The 17,955-nt window shown below is 47.8% G+C and overlaps 2 long non-coding RNA genes across 2 annotated transcripts; both read right to left on the bottom strand.

Annotated features, from left to right (window-relative positions):
- Window positions 1–6,793: 6,793 nt before the first annotated feature.
- Window positions 6,794–8,952, bottom strand: LOC134481016 (uncharacterized). Its single transcript, XR_010056163.1, has 2 exons — window positions 8,763–8,952; window positions 6,794–8,485 (listed from the first exon to the last, which is right to left on the bottom strand). It is a non-coding gene; the product is annotated as an uncharacterized LOC134481016 (long non-coding RNA).
- Window positions 8,953–16,098: 7,146 nt separating this feature from the next.
- On the bottom strand, window positions 16,099–17,712 carry LOC134481098 (uncharacterized). Its single transcript, XR_010056323.1, has 2 exons — window positions 17,055–17,712; window positions 16,099–16,417 (listed from the first exon to the last, which is right to left on the bottom strand). It is a non-coding gene; the product is annotated as an uncharacterized LOC134481098 (long non-coding RNA).
- Between the last annotated feature and the right edge of the window lie 243 nt (window positions 17,713–17,955).

Below are 17,955 nucleotides of genomic sequence, written 5' to 3'. Positions count from 1 at the left end.
CTCCATATGCCACCAGCCACGGAAATGACACACCACTTTATTTGTAAGCTTGAAACAGGCCTTCGTACCAGAGAGGCCTCTGGGACAGCAACACTTTCAAAATCAAGCAGTTCCCCAATATTTGAATCTGTAGCTATTTATTGAGACTGGCCACAGCTCTGAAAGACACCAGAGTTAATGCCCCTCGTCCCTCCTTATTTTTGAAACTGCTTATCTAATCTCTCTCCCTCCACCCCTCCACTCAAAGCCCAGACTGTAGATACTCTGAAATGAAGCAAACAATAGTGGCCTTGTTGCCCAAGGCTGATATTAATAGACGATTCCTTTTGATTTCAGCCTGGAAACACTGGCGGCAAACCAACCTTAGGAGGGACTGACTGTAGCAAAAGTCTAAAAAAAAAAAAATAAAGCGACAAAGGAATTTAAAAAAAAAAAATCCAACCCAGCTTTGATCAGAAGGGTCTGAAGACGGATTGTGGTCATTTCACAGGTCTCTGGGTAGAGGTTCATGTCATTTTGAAGAAAAGAAATTGGGTTAACAGAAAAAAGAGAGAGAAAAGAAGAGAACCCGAGACAGACCCACTTTCTGATGGAACGGGGCCACTGCAACGCGAGGATCAAAGCTGTGCCACGCGGAGGCGCGTGAAGGATTACTCGCGTTCTATTTTCTTCATGCCTGCGGCACACATGGGGATCTAATTGGTCAGGATGGGAAGTACAGACAGGCAGCCCCAGTGAGCAAGAGAGCGGGGAGCCCAAGGGAGCCAGGGCTTTCTGCAACTGCAAACCACCCGAGGCGGCTCACAACCACGTGCGGCCTTAATTGCTCTCCTGTGTGTTTCCTCAGCTCAAGACCACTAGTGTCTACTTGCAAGCCTTTCTGATCTCAGAGGTGATGAGTTTGGCGGCTGTCAGACGCACTGGGGCGCAGGAAAGGCGGGGCAGCGAGTCTCAGGGGAGGGAGGCTCACACTGCTCAAGGGAAGGGCTGCTGGGCTGGGTGACTGACCGGTTCTGCCATCTCGTCAGCTGTGGCCTTACCTGACATTTGTTCCTTGGGGGTTTCAGTATAATGCACAGTTTCTCTTCAGGGGCAAAGGTTGTCATCTGAGTTCTAACCCATCACAGGAGACATATGGGACCAAAGGCAGTAAGCCAAGCATAGAAACCCAGCCAGCACAGCCAGCCACCACCACCAACCACCAACCACTCTGGCTCTTTGTTTCCTTGCCTTCAAATGGGGTGGGGTGGGTCTGGGAAGATGGCTCAGTGGGTATGACTGCTTGCTCTACAAGCAGGAGGACCAGAGTTCAAATTTCCTCTGCTGCATAAAAAGTCAAGCATGACTACATGTACCTGTAACCCCAGCACTGGGAAAATCTTGAGAGAGCTCACTGGCTGGGCTGGCCAGCCTAGCCAAAAGATGAGCTTCCCACTCAGTGACAGACCTTGTCTCAACACAATAAGGCAGAAGCAATAGAGAAGACATCTGACATCCCGCTGTAGCTTGTGTGTGTGTGTGTGTGTGTGTGTGTGTGTGTATGTGTGTGTGTATGTGTGTGTGTATGTGTCTATGTGTGTGTGTATGTGTGTATGTGTCTGTATGTGTGTGTCTGTGTGTATATGTGTGTGTATGTGTGTGTATGTGTGTGTATGTGTGTATGTGTCTGTATGTGTGTGTCTGTGTGTATATGTGTGTGTATGTGTGTGTGTGTGTGTATGTGTCTGTGTGTGTGTCTGTGTGTGTATGTGTCTCTGTGTGTGTGTGTGTGTATCTGTGTCTGTGTGTATATACAGGCATGCATACCCACCCATGCATGTAAATGCAACACATACAACACACATCACACACATACACATATAACAACAACAACAACAACAACAACAACAACAATAACAATAATAATAATAAAAGCTAACTCACAGTCACTGGGAGGATAAAAGGTTACACTGAAAGGCCATTCTGCTTCTAATGTGTCAACAGCCATCCTAGCCCTGTGATCTACGTTGGGTCTGACTTCTCCTTTTATCTCTTCTCTACCTCCTCCCTGGGGAAATTTTCCCAACCGCACAGGTCTGCAGCAGGCAGAGGCCTACCCTCACCCAACTCCCTCATCTTTCATTTCCAGCTCCCATGTCTCCTCTCTCCCTTGTCAGCTCAGTTCTGTACCCCTACACACACCACATGCATGTGTGTGCACATCCTTCTCCACATCCAATTAAAGCTTTATGTGTAGAAGTATAAAGTGCAGGGCCTGCCACTGACTCCTCACGGGGCACAGAGGGGCTCCCTTCCCTGTGAGTCCCTCAGCTCTGTTCTCTACCAACCATCACTCTGTCTGTTCCTGCTATCCCCTTGACCAGGACTGGCTTTGTTATTGTTGTGGTGGTTATTATTATTGGTGGTCGGCTTTATCCTTCAAGACACAGCTGAGGCAGGCGCACTCTTCTAAGTGACCTCCCCTAGTGGGGGCAGCAATCCCTGTAACACATATATCTGCTTCTTTAGGGTTCCTCCTCTATGACCCTGGGATGGAAGCATTTTGCTTGCCCACCTCTCTCCATGTGAAGGGGAGTTTGGGGGATGAAAAATGTGTTTTGTTTCTGCACACACACACACACACACACACACACACACACACTATGCAGGCATCCACAAAGTGCATCTTGAATGAATTTATGGCTCTCAGTTCTCCGCCTACACTGTCCAATTAAGCTGAAACAGAGCAGTGCTGGGGGAGGGGGCAATGCCTGGGGCACTGTGCATGTGTAAAACACATAGGAGAACCTCAGCAGAGCTTCTGGTTCTGACATAGGACATAGCTGTAGACAGTGTCCTTTCTGTCTGGTTTGTCCTGTGCTGCTCTCCCTGAGCACTGTGTACAGCAGTTCTCAGGACATAGTTTTGAGGAATAAGTAGTGGAGAGATCAGGGACACCCAGTGCTGGCTAGGACATACAAGGAGCTGAATACTGATGTCCCGCTCTAATTTGATCGCTGTTCTCTGGTGTCAACTTGACTACTCTTGGAATTAACTAAAACCTAAATGGCTGGGCACAGCTGTGAGGGATTCTTTTTCTTAATTAAATCATTTGTAGTGGGAATACTCACTCCTAATCTGGATCTTTGAGATGGGAAGACCCACCTCTAGTCCAGATCTTTTGATGTGTGAAGACCCACCTTTAATCCGTTCATTAAATTTAATTCACTTGACGGCCTGTAGAAAGGACACGGAAGAAGGAAGCTCACTCTTCGCCTGCTTGTTCTCTTTCATTGGCAAGTCAGTTCCTTCTCTGATGTTAGAGCCTTCTTCCTTGGGATTTCAGAGTACACTGAAGACCAGCTAAGACATCCAATCTCATGAACTAAAGAACTACTAGATTCTGGGACCTTCCATAGGTAGACAGCCATTCCTGGAGTATCTGGACCACAACATGCAAGCTGTTCTAATAAATCCCCTAGACAGACAGACAGACTCTATAAATTCCATTCTTCTAGAAACCCATGACTAATACACTAACCCCCAAAGTTAGGGCTTTGGGGAAATAGCTGTGATGGTTGGGATCCCATGAATTACACTGGTGCCCTTTTGTTGTTTGTTTGTTTGTCTAATAAAGGATGCTTAAGAAAGCTCCCTCAGGGGCTGGGGATTTAGCTCAGTGGTAGAGCGCTTACCTAGGAAGCAGAAGGCCCTGGGTTCGGTCCCCAGCTCCGAAGAAAAAAAAAAAGAAAGCTCCCTCAGCCCTTTCACAGGTGAAGCAGGAGCCAGAAGCCTGTCTACAAGGCAGTGGATCTGGACAAACTCTGAGTCTGCAGCTGGATTCCCTGCCCCCAGAACGGTGAGAAAGCTGTGATGTTTTTAAGTCACCCCGTCCTCTGTTTCATCACAGCAGTCTAAAAGAACTAACCCTGGGTTTGCCTCAGAGGTAAAGGCCAAAGAGAACGCTGATCATTTCTAAAATGTTATTCCTTGTCCCAGCAAACACTTCCTAGTTTTATACTAACACCAGTATACACCTGCTTGCTCAGTCCAGAATCCAGGAATAATGTTGGATTCATCGTTTAGTCTTTCATGTTACAGTCAGTCCACTAACAGGTTCTACTCCACGATCAAGGTACATCTAATCTATGGTCATCATCTTTACGGCCCCATGTCTTGACCCTCCAGTTGCCACCCGTCCCCCAGCAAACACAAATAGACGTCCCTCCTGTTTCCTCCCACAGTCTTCTTGATGTTACTCCAGCACCTTTCCTTATAGCTTAGGATGAAATCCAATGTCTATTCGTGATTTACAGCACCATACAGCATGGGCTTTCCCATCTCCTCCCTACAGATCATCCACGTGCTCACCTCCTCCCACACACATAGGTCTCTTCATTCCTAAAATCCTCAAGATGGCTCTCACTTCAGAATTTCCTATCCCCTTTACACAGAAGGCTCTTCCCCGAATGCTTTGACTCTTCGCTCAGATACCACTACCTTGTGGAGGCCTTTGCCAAGCCGACCTGTGATAGGCAAAACTTGTGAGCAAAGAAGTGTGGACAAAAGGGTATTCTGTGAGACACACTGTGACACATTACAGCTTACACAATGAGATTCTCTCTCTCTCTCTGTTGGTGGGGAGAGATTGCAAGGGTGGAGGGCAGATACCAAGGGAGGGGGCCATGAGTGGGATTGGAATGCATGATGTGAAATTCACACAGAACCAATAAAAAGGTTTTTTAAAGACCATTTTTGTGGTATTTTGTCAAAGAATGTGGTATTCTTGCCCTAAAAGTCTGCCTGAGGCTAAATTGAAGAGTTTTGGATTAATGATGCTGGCGGAGATTTCAGGACAGCCTAGTATTGACTGTGTCATATGGTTATTAGTAATCAATCTTACAAAGATCTATAATGAAAGGAGCAAGCTGGATAAAGAGAAATACAAAATGTAATTTGTGCAGTAAAGGAGCACCAAGAATTGTAATGGAGTTGTCTAGTGCTCAAGGAGATAAAATGTTTAAAAAAAAGCCTAATGCTAACTGGGACAAAGGGAGTGGTGACCTCAGGACAAGACCCCACTCCTGGTTCCAACTTCTTCTGTCTTAGTCACTATTCTATTTTTGTGAAGAAACACCATGACCAAAGCAACTCTTGTAAAAGGAAGCATTTAATTGGGAGTCTTGCTTACAGTTTCAAAATGTCAGTTCATTATCATCATGGCAGGAAGCAGAACACTGTAGCAGTAGCTGAAAGCCACATCCTGATCTGTAGGCCACAGTGACCAAGCATTCAAGTAAATGAGCCTTCAGGAGCCATTCCCATTCAAACCATCACAGTTCTGTATGGAACACTGTGTCCCTGAGTACTGAGGTTGGCCTCACAGTGGACTGCAATGTTGGGTCAACCCTTGTGAGACTCCCAGGAGTCAAGTGGGTTTCTCATTCAAAGAGAAACAGTTTTATATGGTCCACTGTGATTAAGAAGGAACTGTGGTAGGTCCTTCAAAGACCTTAGGTCTCCCTAAGCAGGACCTCTTCCAAATTCACATTTCTTTCTCTGAAGTCCATGTCCTCTCTTGGAAGTAAACTTAACCCTTAGACCAAAACAAGAAGCCCAACTCTCAAGTGACCTGGGAAAGACTTAAACCCTGTGGCATCAGAGGAGGCAAGTCCTCAGTGGTGTGTGTGTGCATGTGCATGTGTGTGTGTCTGGTTGTAGCACATGCTGGGGTTTTCCCCCAAACACAGCTTAAAGCAGGTTGCTGGGGGTATGGATAAGCTGTCATGCAATCAGAAAAAGGAGGGTTCTCTAACCAGCCCAGGCTTCCCAGCAGACATGACTCAAGGGTTCAGGGCAAGATGAACTTAAGCAGAGGTGGGAGCAGAGAGTTGTGACTGGGGGTGCACTGGGATTGGGGCTAAGCTCCCATGGATGAGAAACCAGCTATGGCTACTGAAGGCTCCTGTTAGAGCCATTTAATATGCTCAGTGTGCACACACAAGCTGGAAATGGCTCCCTCTGTGTTTTCCAGGCTTTCGTGTGTATCTCATAGGTTCTCAGTAATTGTGTACCCCAAAGTGTGACCTGGGGACCAGCAGCATCTGCCTGGCCAGGAAACTTGTTAGAAGTGGACAGTCTGCACTCAGGACAAAGAGGTGAGCTAGAATCTCTATTCCAATGGAGATCTCAGGAGCGTGAAAGTTTGATACATCAGAGTAAGTGCACTTTTGTTGCAGTATAATTAAAAAAAGCATGTCACCACTCCACACTGGGCCCCTGGTACCTTCGTATCTGGTTGGTCGCTCCCTGGTGTTAGTTCTGGCACCGTAGGGCTGTATAGAACTAACCTTAATTTATCTCAGCGGCACCTGGCTTCAGTGAGGCACCATGCCACGTTAGCCACATTCTGGCCCCAACGGTCTCTCCACTCCCATTGCCAGCCCTGACCAACCGGGAACTCTGGACCCAGCTACCCAGTAATATCAAGACTCAACAAACTGTAACCCAACAACCAGATTTATATGTTAAATGCTCAATGTACAATACACAATTAACTTACAACCAATTGATAAGGATATAAACCGCCCACGTAGATAAGATAAATTTGTCTACAGAAATCCACCCCAACTACCTTGGCAATTCAGGATCACCCGGATCTGGGTCATCCTTCTCAGTCTCCATTTTGATTCCCCTCCTTCTCCTTCTCTCCCTCCCTGTAGAAACTTTGTCCCCGCCTTATTCTTTTACTGTCCAATCATGGTCTTGATCTCACTTGTGCCAACCCTCACCTGCATAATGACATCAACCTATACACGTTTGCAAAGCAGCGTTTAATTTTAGGTCAAATTCCTCTATCAGTGTGCTGATGAGTGAAACTTTAGATCTTGGTAAGGGAGAAATAGGATTTGTCTATTCCATTGAGAACTAAAGAAATGGGACTGAAGCCTCACTCAAGACAGAAAAGAATGTTCAAAGGCTATTTTGGTTTAAATGAGGTGGCCAGGGAGCCATCAGCTGCACTGCCCAGCGGATGGTCTAGGCTTCCATTTGACTGATGCCTCCTTCCTCAGGACATGGGTAGCTGAGGTGAAGCTCTTGTCTGCTCACTGTCACTCTCCTCTCAGCAGATGACCCCATCCCAGCACCCATACATGTCCTAGGCCAGTACGCTCAGCAGAAAACACCAAAAAGCTTCAAAGACTTGGATGACAAGCTGCACACAGATTCCTTCCTGCCATCTTGGGAATGTCCCTCTGAGTCCTCCTCGAGGACAGTGGAACGTGGACGTTCAACGCCACCTCGAAAACCCTGGACAAACTGTCCAGGTGCACAGAAGCTTCTGCTGAGCAAATGCCAGCACCTGGGAGGGATGGGCCTGTGAATGTCGATGAACCATCAGGGGCTCTGTCATGTCCCTTTAGAGTACTGTTGTCTCACGGCCCCAGTCCCCCAGTGTAGCACTGGTTAATTCTTTCAGGTCTGAAACTTTGTTGAAGGGTCATCCATTGTGGGTAGGCTTTTCAGTCCCAGAGAGCCATCCCTTTATCTACACCTCTGTGATTCGCCTTGATAAACTCAGTGGTCTATTACTAGATTAAACTTATATGAGATCATTTATTGGGTCCTTTGTTGGCATCCTTTCTGGGGGAGTAGACGGTCACTCCCATCTTCCCAAGAAACATCACTCAATAGTTGCGCTGTTGGTGTCTGTGTCTTCTCGAGCACGATGTAAGAATGATGCTTCTAAATCATCACCAAGGGCAAGACGGATAGATGGATAATCAGTATCCAGTAGCTACTATCTTTTTGACGTCATGCCAGTCGTTTCTACCGCCAAGGTGATCTTCATGGTTACTGCAGGGATGGAATCTTGTCTACCATCAGACCCTTCAGGAATCCCCACCGCTGTAAGAACGAACCTTACAAGCACATGTTTTCCCTGAACTAGGGATGAACCCTGAGCGTGTGGGGCCAATTCATTCACTGTTGAGTCTTCTTTCTCTTCCTTTCCTCCCTGCCCTCCCCAGCACTGTGCCTGAAGGTCATACATGGGGTCTTATTCCCACCGATGAGATAAATCTGCCCATGGTATCTCAGTTTGTATTCATTTCTTCAGTTTGAACAATATAAAAAAAAATTCTGTCCACTGTTGATTATCTTAATATTTAGAAATAATGTTAGTTAGAAAACTGAGTGGTATCACGGGATGAAAGACGGTGAGAATTGGATGCTGCCTGGTCTACCAAGATTAACAGAAGCTGTGTACAAGCCTCTCAGTGTGCAATGAAACCACACACTTCCCATGCTTGCTAGAAGGCATGAAAATTGGTACGCTCACTTTGGAGAACAAGTTGATACAATGTATCCAGAGATGTCACAAATGTTGCTGGCATTTCAGCTGATAATTTTTTTCTAGGAGTTATAGGTGTTTCCATGGGATGTGGTTACTGAGATCCTGGGATACAGATGTTGGAATGGAACTGTAACAACCCAAGCTGTAAAGCTTTTAAAAGAAAACAGAGGTGTGAACTTAGTGGGGTTGGTCGAACACTTAGTTCTCAGATATTATGTCAGAAGCACTAACAATCAAAGGAAAGAATGAGGTAAGTTGGACTTAATCAATTTTAAAACTTCTGTGTGTGTGTGTGTGTGTGTGTGTGTGTGTGTGTGTGTGTGTGTATGTGTTAAGGAATGCTATCAGGACAATAAGGAATTAAGAATTTAGATCAGATGGCTTGCACTACATTTTTGAATCCCTGAGTCTAATCTATAGCACTTACGAAGTAGGCGTGGCAGATGGTACACACCCGGGACTCAGAAGATGAGGCAGGAAAATCAGAAGTGCAAAGTCATCCTCAGCTACATGGTGAGTTCGAGGCCAACCTGGGATATAAGAGATAAGAGATGTCCGTGTGTGTGTGTGTGTGTGTGTGTGTGTGTGTGTGTGTGTGTGAGAGAGAGAGAGAGAGAGAGAGAGAGAGAGAAGGAAGGAAAGGGAAGGGAAGGGAAGGGAAGGGAAGGGAAGGGAAGGGAAGGGAAGGGAAGGGAAGGGAAGGGAAGGGAAGGGAAGGGAGGAAGAAAAAAGAAAGGATGGGGAAGGCAGAGAGAAGGGAGGGAGGGAGGGAGGGAGAGCAGGCGCATGCACACAGGAGCATTCCTGTAGCAGAGTTGGAAGAGAGGACTAGGGAGCCAGGGCAGGTGTCCACAGTGCCCCCATCCAGGAGAGGTGGGACCAGGCAATGGAGCCCAATGATTTTGGAGCAGCTTTGAGGCGAGCTACCTTGCTCTGGCAAATGCCACAAAGGAGAAGTATCTGGGCCTAGAGACTGAGTTCAAGGGGAACAGGATTCTTGGAGATTGAGATCAATGAACAGCTGGTGTTTTCCAAGCTCAAGAAGGCGGCTTTCCCTATGAAAAAGGAGGTCTCCCAAAAAGCCAGCAGTAGAGAAACTCTTGAAAAGATCACTGAGAGCCAGCTGCCCTGTGTCAGTCATCCTGTGACTACAGGTGATTCTTGGCTGACCGGTTCTTGGGTTCCAGCCTTTGTTCCCATGTGGTTCCACTAAGAACTCCCTCTGCCTCTTGGCTCTCACTTAGCTCCTAGTAGCTAAAAAATCCTGAATTCCTCTTTGCCCCTTTGGACACAAGGAAGGATTAGACATTTCTGTGGTCTCTGTGGACATTCCCACAGTCACCTTCCAACCCCCTCCCAGGATTTTCTTTTGCAGCCCAGTTCTCTCCCCGATTGACAATTCCTGTCAGATCCCACTGCTGGTGTACCGTGTTTTCCCCAAGCCCCAGGCAATGTCAGCTATTGGCAACAAAGAGGCATTACAGGAGGAGGAGGAAGAAGAGGAAGAAGAAGAGGAAGAGGAAGAGGAGGAGAAGGAGGAAGAGGAGGAAGAAGAAGAGGAAGAGGAGGAGAAGGAGGAAGAGGAGGAGGAAGAGGAGGAAGAGGAGAAGGAAGAGGAGGAAGAGGAGGAAGAGGAGGAAGAGGAGAGGATGAGAAGTCTCGACTGGAGGGATTGGGACACCAACACAGCCACAAAACCTTCGACCTATAGTTTATCATGTCTGCATGATGTGTTGAGACCAGAGCTATCCTAAACATCATCAGAAAGACCAGTGAGACTCATCCAGCAGCTGATGGGAGCAGATACAGAGGCCCACAGACAAACAGTAGGCAGAACTCGGGAGTCATACGGAGGAGTGGGAGGAATATTTGGAGGGTTGAGGGACAAACCACAAGAACAGGGCCCACAGAATCAACTGACCTGGACTTGTGGGGACAGAGATCAGGAAAGGTCTGACAGGTTCTCTACATATGTTATGGTGAGTGTCTTAGTCAGGGTTTTACTGCTGTGAACAGACACCATGACCAAGGCAACTCTTATAGGTACAACATTTAATCGGGGCTGGCTTACAGGTTCAGAGGTTCAGTCCATTATCATCAAGGCGGGAGCGTGGCAGCATCCAGGCAGGCATGGTGCAGGAGGAGCTGAGCTCTACATCTTCATCTGAAGGCCACTAGAAGACTGGCTTCCCGGCAGCTAAGGTGGGGCTCTTAAGCCCACACTCACAGTGACACATCTACTCCACCAGGTCACATCTATTCCGAGGCCACACCTCTGAGGAGTGCCACCCCCTGGGCTAAGCACACGCAAAGCTTCACACCCAGTAAGTTGGTGTCCCTGTAAGAGTCCTAACTGGGAACAGGGGGGCTTTTGGCTGCCTGTGAGATCCTTTCTTCCCCACTGGGCTGCCAACCTTCCCGTGATGGTACGCACCTGTTCTTATTGAAGCTTGCCTTGTGGTGTTTGGTTGATGTCCCCGGGGAGGCTTAATCCTTTCTAATGGGAGGCAGGAGGGGGAGTCTGGGAAAGAGGGTATGTGGGGGCAGGGAGACTGGTGGAAGGGAAACTGTAATCAGGATGTAATATAAGAAAAAAAGAATGAGGGGCTGGAGAGATGGCTCAGTGGTTAAGAGCACTGACTGCTCTTCCAGAGGTCCTGAGTCAATTTCCAGCAACCATCTGTAATGAGATCCGATGGCTGGCCTCTTATGGTATGCAAATGTACATGCAGATAGAGCACTCATAAATAAAATAAATCTTTAAAAAAAAAGAATGAAAAAAGGAGAAGGAAGTGAGGGAGAGAGGGAGGAAGGAAGGAAGGAAGGAAGGAAGGAAGGAAGGAAGGAAGGAAGGAAGGAAAAAAGATTCATCCTTGAAAACCTGTACATTATAGTTCCTTCCCAGCAACATTATTTACAGCAGCCAAAGGGTGCCCACCAGAAGATGAGCAGGTTTAAATGGTGAGCCGGACGGGATTTTTTCTGCCTCAGGTGCTGCCTTGCCCTTCCTCCAGGAGGGAAGTAGGCAAATGGTAAAGGAGAATCAGGGGGAAGTTCATTACAGGAAAGGAACCCTGAGGCCGTTGATGGCAATACCAGTGGTACCGCTGTACAGTCTGAGCAGGCCGGGGCGCCAGCTGAGAGACTGTTGGTGAGGGTAATCACTCAAAAGTTCTGGGAGGACTTCCGGGTGCCAACTGAAAGCAGTTCCTTCCAAAGTATTTCTTCCGGAAGCAGGTCATCGATGTGAGCAGCGGGAGTGTCTGGTCCTCCGTCTCTGGTTGGAGGCAAGGGCCTCTGGGACGGAGATCAATGAACAGCTGGTGTTCTCCAAGCTGCAGAAACCAATTCCCATCTGCAGCCCAAGTGTCTTGGAGCTCGAGGCAGGAATAACAACCCCCACCCCTGTCCCCTCACCCCACCCCCACCCTGCCTGCAGCTGCAGCTCCCAGAAGCTGGAGCAGTGGAAACCTGAGCCAGTCCCATGCCTGAGACCATGCTTGGCCACGGAAAGTCTCCAGCAGGTCTGGGAGCTGGAATCTGAATAAGGTCTGGGTTCTCAAGTCCCTCTCCTCTATGCCTGTCTCCTCTCTCAGCCAGTTATACAGAGCCAGGCCAATAAGATACAAAATGGAACGAATCCGGGATGGGAAAGAACTGTCAGGTATAGAGGGGAGGGGGAAGAAGTCTGGACTGGCCGGAAGTTCCCCATCCAGTCTCAGGTCCGGCTTCCACTACAGTGATGGAAGTGAGCTGGTACCCAGCCGTCGGTGTGCCCATTTGTTTCTGGTTGCTAAGGTGATGCTAGGATCACCCCCTCACCAGAGTCACTGCCACGCTCTCAGCCAGAAGCCATCCAGCTGACACAGCTGGCTCCAATCAACATCTTTGCCATGAGTGGCAGCCCGTTTCCCACCCCCATCATTCTCGTCCATTTTTATTTAGCTGGGATTGTTTTTGCTTAGTTCCAGAAGCAGCCTCACTGACAGCTTGCGTCTAGAAGGTGGATTGTCCATCAGCAGCCTACTATGAAGCCCTGCTTTTGAGGCTTGAGTTACTGGCTGCCTGAAAACTCTGAATCAAGGCCCCTCCTACTAGCATCAGAGTATGGTACATCTATAGAGTGAAGCACTAGTCACCACTTCATAGTCACAGTTTCCTCATATGGGGAGTCACTCAACTATGGATGGGGGGGAGCCAATTCATGTGTGTATGCTTCTGTGTGCATGTGTACGTGTGTGTGTGCATATGTGTGTGCAAGTGTGTGCACATGCATGTGTGTGCACGTCCACATGTACATGTGTGTATTATATCTGTAATGAACATGCACAGCCTTTTTCTTTGTGCTGTTATTCCCTCAACAATACAGCATGACAGCTACTTACCTTCTATTTATCTTGTATAAGTATTGTAAGGTGTGGAGACATTTCCCCTGCAGGCAGATGAAAATGCTCCAAAACTAACTAGTGCTGATGGTTGTCCAACTCTTACTATGCTGAAAACTTTACGCTTGCACACCGATGTGTGGAGGCACACGTATGTGTAAGGGGTGTGTATGTATTTGCACAAGCTGGGATTCCCCTCCGCAGGAGTCATTTACGTTGCTTTCCTGAGACAGGGTCTCTCCCTGCCCTGGAGACTGACAAGTAGTGTAAGCGGGTTAGGGAATGAGGTCCGATGGTCAGCCTGTCTTCACCTTCCCAGAGCTGGGATTGCAAGGATGCTTACTGCAGCCTGCTTCATCATGAATTCTTGGGATTGTACCCGGGTCTGTATGCTTGCAAGGCTAACTAGCACTTTACCCCCTGAGCTGTCTCCCAGACCCACACTGTACAACTTTTAATGAGTGAATTGTATAACATGTGAGATACAGCCCACTAAGTTCTTTAAGAGACATTCGTTGTGGTATTATTTATATTAGTAAAAAAAAAAAAAGACTTCAAAATGTCTTTAGTAAAAGACTAATTCACCAATAATAAATCTATTTGATATACTATATAGGGATCCAATCATATCTACAAAATGCTATTGTGCCATGTAGAATAAATATGAAACAATATTAGGAAAGATCAAGGCACAGCTACATAGCTACATATAATTTTTTAAGGTTATATTCATCTTAGTTTTTATTGCTGTGATAAAATACCATGACCAAAAGCATCTTGGAGAGGAAAGGGTTAATTTCACTTCCACTTCCACATCACAACCCATCATCCAAGGAAGTCCGGGCCTGGACTTAGAAGCAGGAACTGAAGCATCAGCATGGAGGAGTGAATGCTGCTTACTGGCCCACCCAGCCTGCTTTCTTATACAACTCAGGATGACTGGCCCAGGGATGACACTACCCAACTGTGGGATGGACATGCCCATATCAATCATAATCAAGAAAATGTCTCACAGGCTGGCCCCCAGGCCAGTCTAGTGGGAGCCTTTCTTAACTGAGGATCCCTCTTCTCAGATGAAGTTGTCAAGTTGACAAAAAGATACCCAGAACAATATTGCTCGAGCTTTTGCCCTAAAGGCTAAAGAAAGCACACCAAACATTTTAACATGTTATCTATAGTTCCTGACAGGAGGTAATCTACTATTCTTAAGTCTTATTCAAATAATAGGTCTCATCTTTCCCAGAGTGCTCTCAAATGGTCTCAATGTGTAGATGAGGACGACCTTGAACTCCTGATCTCCCTGCCTCACCTGCTGATTTCTGGGATTATATATCATCTTGCCTGGTTTGTGCAGTGCTGGGTATTGAACCCAGAACTTCCTGCATCCTAGGCAAGAACTCTACCAACTAAGCTACCTCCCAAACTCTAAGTCTGTACTATTTTAGCGTGGTGAAGATTGGGTCACACTTCCTTGGCATGGGCCTCATGCTGTGTCCCTGGGGGCCCACTGTCCTAAAGAAGAACAGTAGGGAGTCTCTGTCGTGTTTCAGATGTTGTTGTAAAAATATAAAGAATTAAAAAAAGTAAGGTTGTCTTTTATCCCTGCTAGGTCCGGCACCTCAGTGCCCCAAGATATCTGCTGGATATCTTAATTCTCAGTCAGCAAAGCGTCTCACCCATTCTGCTCCATCCCATATCACACTGCCAAAGGCCTCTCTCTGAGCCTGGCAGCAATCTCTCTACCTATCTAGTTGCCAAGGCAGGTTTCCATGCCAGAAACACACACATCCCAACTCTGTGGCAGCCCAGACCAGCCGCCGCACACTTTCATACACTTAAATCGCTACATGAAAGAACACACAACACAGTAACCTTTGGCCCAATTGATGAGATATAATTGCCCACCTAAACATACAGAGCCCAATACATTCGTAACAACCTGTAAAGGTACAGTGTGGAATCTTAATGTCACCCACCATATTGTCCTGCCACGGCTTCTCTCCCTCTCCCTCCTGTCTCTTCCTCCTTTCCATTCCAGTCTCCTCCTCTTCCTTCAAACTTTTCTCCCGCCCATCCTTCCTTCTCGTCCAATGACAGGCCTCGTTCTAACCTGTACCGGCCCTCACCTGTATTTTACAAATTAAATGGGGAGAAGGATCTGGTGAAGTCACCTGAGTCCTGGGCACATGACTATGCAGCGAGCAGTGGAATTAGCATCAAAATACAGATAACTCAGACTGTACATGGACTGACCCTGGACTCTGACCTCATAGGTAGCAATGAATGGCCTAGTAAGAGCACCAGTGGAAGGGGAAGCCCTGGGTCCTGCCAAGACTGAACCCCCAGTGAACGTGATTGTTGGGGGGAGGGTGGTAATGGGGGGAGGATGGGGAGGGGAACACTTATACAGAAGGGGAGGGGAAGGGGTTAGGGGGATGCTGGCCCGGAAACCGGGAAAGGGAATAACAATTGAAATGTAAATAAGAAACACTCAAGTTAATAAAGATTGGGAAAAAAAATACAGATAACTCCAGGGCAAACTACAACGAAATGTGGTAAGTTTTGGCTAACTCCACTGTCATTTCCAAAGTGTCCCCAGGAGGAGATGCTGTCCCTGGGTCCATGTCTCTCCTTTGTCTGCATTTCCTTCTCACCTCCCAGTGGCTGCACTTCATTAACACGAACCACGCTATCACAGCGGCTGGCTTGCCCTGCCGTGGATTGCTCAGCTCAAAATTCCCTGTGGAAACTCGAAGCTGAATCGTCTTCGTTTTCTCATCCTGGCAGCCTCTGCCTGCCGCATTCTCTGCTGACAGGTTTTCCCAGCATTCATCCAAATCGTGGCTATGGAGTTCTGGAAAGTGTCCAATGCCACAGATGAAATCAGTCCCCACCCACCCACTCTTGCTTTTCTTTCTTTTTTTTTTTTTTCTTCTTTTTGGTTCTTTTTTTCAGAGCTGGGGACCGAACCCAGGGCCTTGCGCTTCCTAGGCAAGCGCTCTACCACTGAGCTAAATCCCCAACTCCCACTCTTGCTTTCTTTGGAAGCAAGAACGAGTCTACTCATCTGGAGACAAGGTACAACAAAGTGTGTGTGTCAACCGGGAGTTGCTTTCAGAGATATTCTGAACGTCAGCCATGGCCCAGAACATAGACATCCACAAGGCATTGGTGCTACCAAGAAACTAACCAGGAATGCTTTCTCTTGATGGTTGACTATATATGCTTAACTAACTAACTGTGTTTCTCATTTAATAACAGTGATAACTCATTACAGGACAGATACTTCTCTAACGAGGTCACACCATTCTCTCAACAACCCATAGTATTATGGCCCCTTTTACACATGAGCAAGCAGACACACCAGGAGACCAAGTATTCCTCGAAGTTCGCATAGCTGATGTTGACAGAGGCAGACCGTAGTAATCCCCAGCCTTTCGTGTGCAATCCTAGGGAGTTGGCACACAATGCCAAGGGAAAGGCTGGCCAAGGCGAGGGCTGAGTGAGTCTTCAAACCATATTTGTAACTTCTCAGAAAACCCAGTTTGCTTTCTGGAGTCAGTGGAATTTTGCCCCAGGCTGTTTCCTCTGCTGACAAAGTCCTTCATCGCCTTCAGTCCCACCATCACACAGAAGAAAGGTCACGGATCCCATATCGCCAGTGGGGAGGTCATCACTATGTAGAAGCCTTAGCAGCCTGTGAGAGGAGAGCATGGAGCCTCAGTGGACTCCAGTACCTTGTGTGTGACAGGTCCCTTAGAGCACAGCTCCTGTGCAGAGAGGGATGCGTGCATCTGCCTCATCCAATGCTGTGCAATGGGGTTTCCATCCCATAGTGTTCTAAGAAAAGTTGGTGTTTTATAAAAAGATAGAGAGAGGGGGGATTATGTTCTATGGAGGTGTGGTGAGGTACTGGGAAAGGGGGTGCCTCATAGGCCCATGCTGAGACATCCCTTTCCCCGAGGAACCGGCCACAGGATGGTAAAGTACAGAATAGAATTTATTCAGGGCATGGGGAGGGGAGTTAAGAGGGTAGTAGGGGCAGAGAGAGAGGGGTGGGGAAAGAGAGAAAGAGTAGAGAAGTAAAAGAGTAGAGGCTGGCCGTGAGTATGTGGAAAGATGGGAGGAAGGGAATGGGGAGAGAAGGGAAAAGGGGAGAAGAGGGTGAGAGCAAGAGAGTAAGAGTGAGGAGGGGGCAAGCAGCCCCTTTTATAGTATCAGGCCCAGCTAGCTGTTGCCAGGTAACTGTGGGGGTGGAGCTTAGACGGAATGCTAACGGAAGTGACCCTGAGATCCTGCCGCAACAGGTAGGAGCAGCTGCATGGTGCACACACCCACACATTCCAGCCTCCATTCAAGGGTATAGCTGTCTCATGGCGGTCACCCACTCTTCTGCCACAGAAGTGGTGGTGGGAGGAGAGGTCTGTTTGTTTACTCAGAGAAACCTCGCCTGCACTTTGGCACATCCAGACCTCCTTCACCTTGGTAGATATCTACCAAGCATACTGTTTGCCAGGAAGCTGAGGTAAGATGCTCAGCGTCACAATGCTCTCACCCTACTGAACAGTCCAAGGCGACATCACGGGGCTCTGCTTCCCGTGGTTTGTACCCTCAGCAAATGTACCTGTTACTCTGTCCTCACCGCCCCGGGGGAGGGGCACCATCAAGCCCAAATCACTTGCCATTTCTGGCTATGGCGTGGGAGGTCCTACCCAGCTCCAACACCCCTCATACCTTTCCTTCAGATGCTGTACCTACCTCTTTAGTTTAAAAATGACAGCAAAAGCAGCCCAGCCTGGCTGGGTCTTATTTAATAACATCATAACCCTAGTGAACGTGTTTTGAAGGGTCTCAGAGAGACAGTGAGGATTTTAAGCTGCCGGGACTCCTAATGACACTCTCCGAAAGTCCCCTCCCCCACAGTTCCTCCTGTCCCACACTCTGGGAGTAGAGCGGTGGTTTGACTTCCAACAGAACCTTGAGGGTGACTTCTTAAAGCTTATCAGTCATTCTTCCCCCGCCCCCCACACACACACCCCTCCCAACCCCGAGGAGTGGTGGACAGGTGGCATCCTCAGGAGCCGTCAAGGTCATTTCCTCATTCTGCAGATGTGTGGCTTTGGGCGCAGCTCAGCATCTAATCTCTAACCTCGCAGGGCGGTTGAGTTGTTCCTTCATTTTGAGGCAGGAGAATCCTTGTTGGGTGAGTCAGCCAAAGTAAGTAGGATTTCCCAG

This window comes from Rattus norvegicus, chromosome 11, assembly GCF_036323735.1.
Source record: "Rattus norvegicus strain BN/NHsdMcwi chromosome 11, GRCr8, whole genome shotgun sequence".
Classification (NCBI taxonomy): domain Eukaryota; kingdom Metazoa; phylum Chordata; class Mammalia; order Rodentia; family Muridae; genus Rattus; species Rattus norvegicus.
Note: the sequence above shows the minus strand (reverse complement) of the source record. Positions and strands in the feature narration are given on the sequence as shown.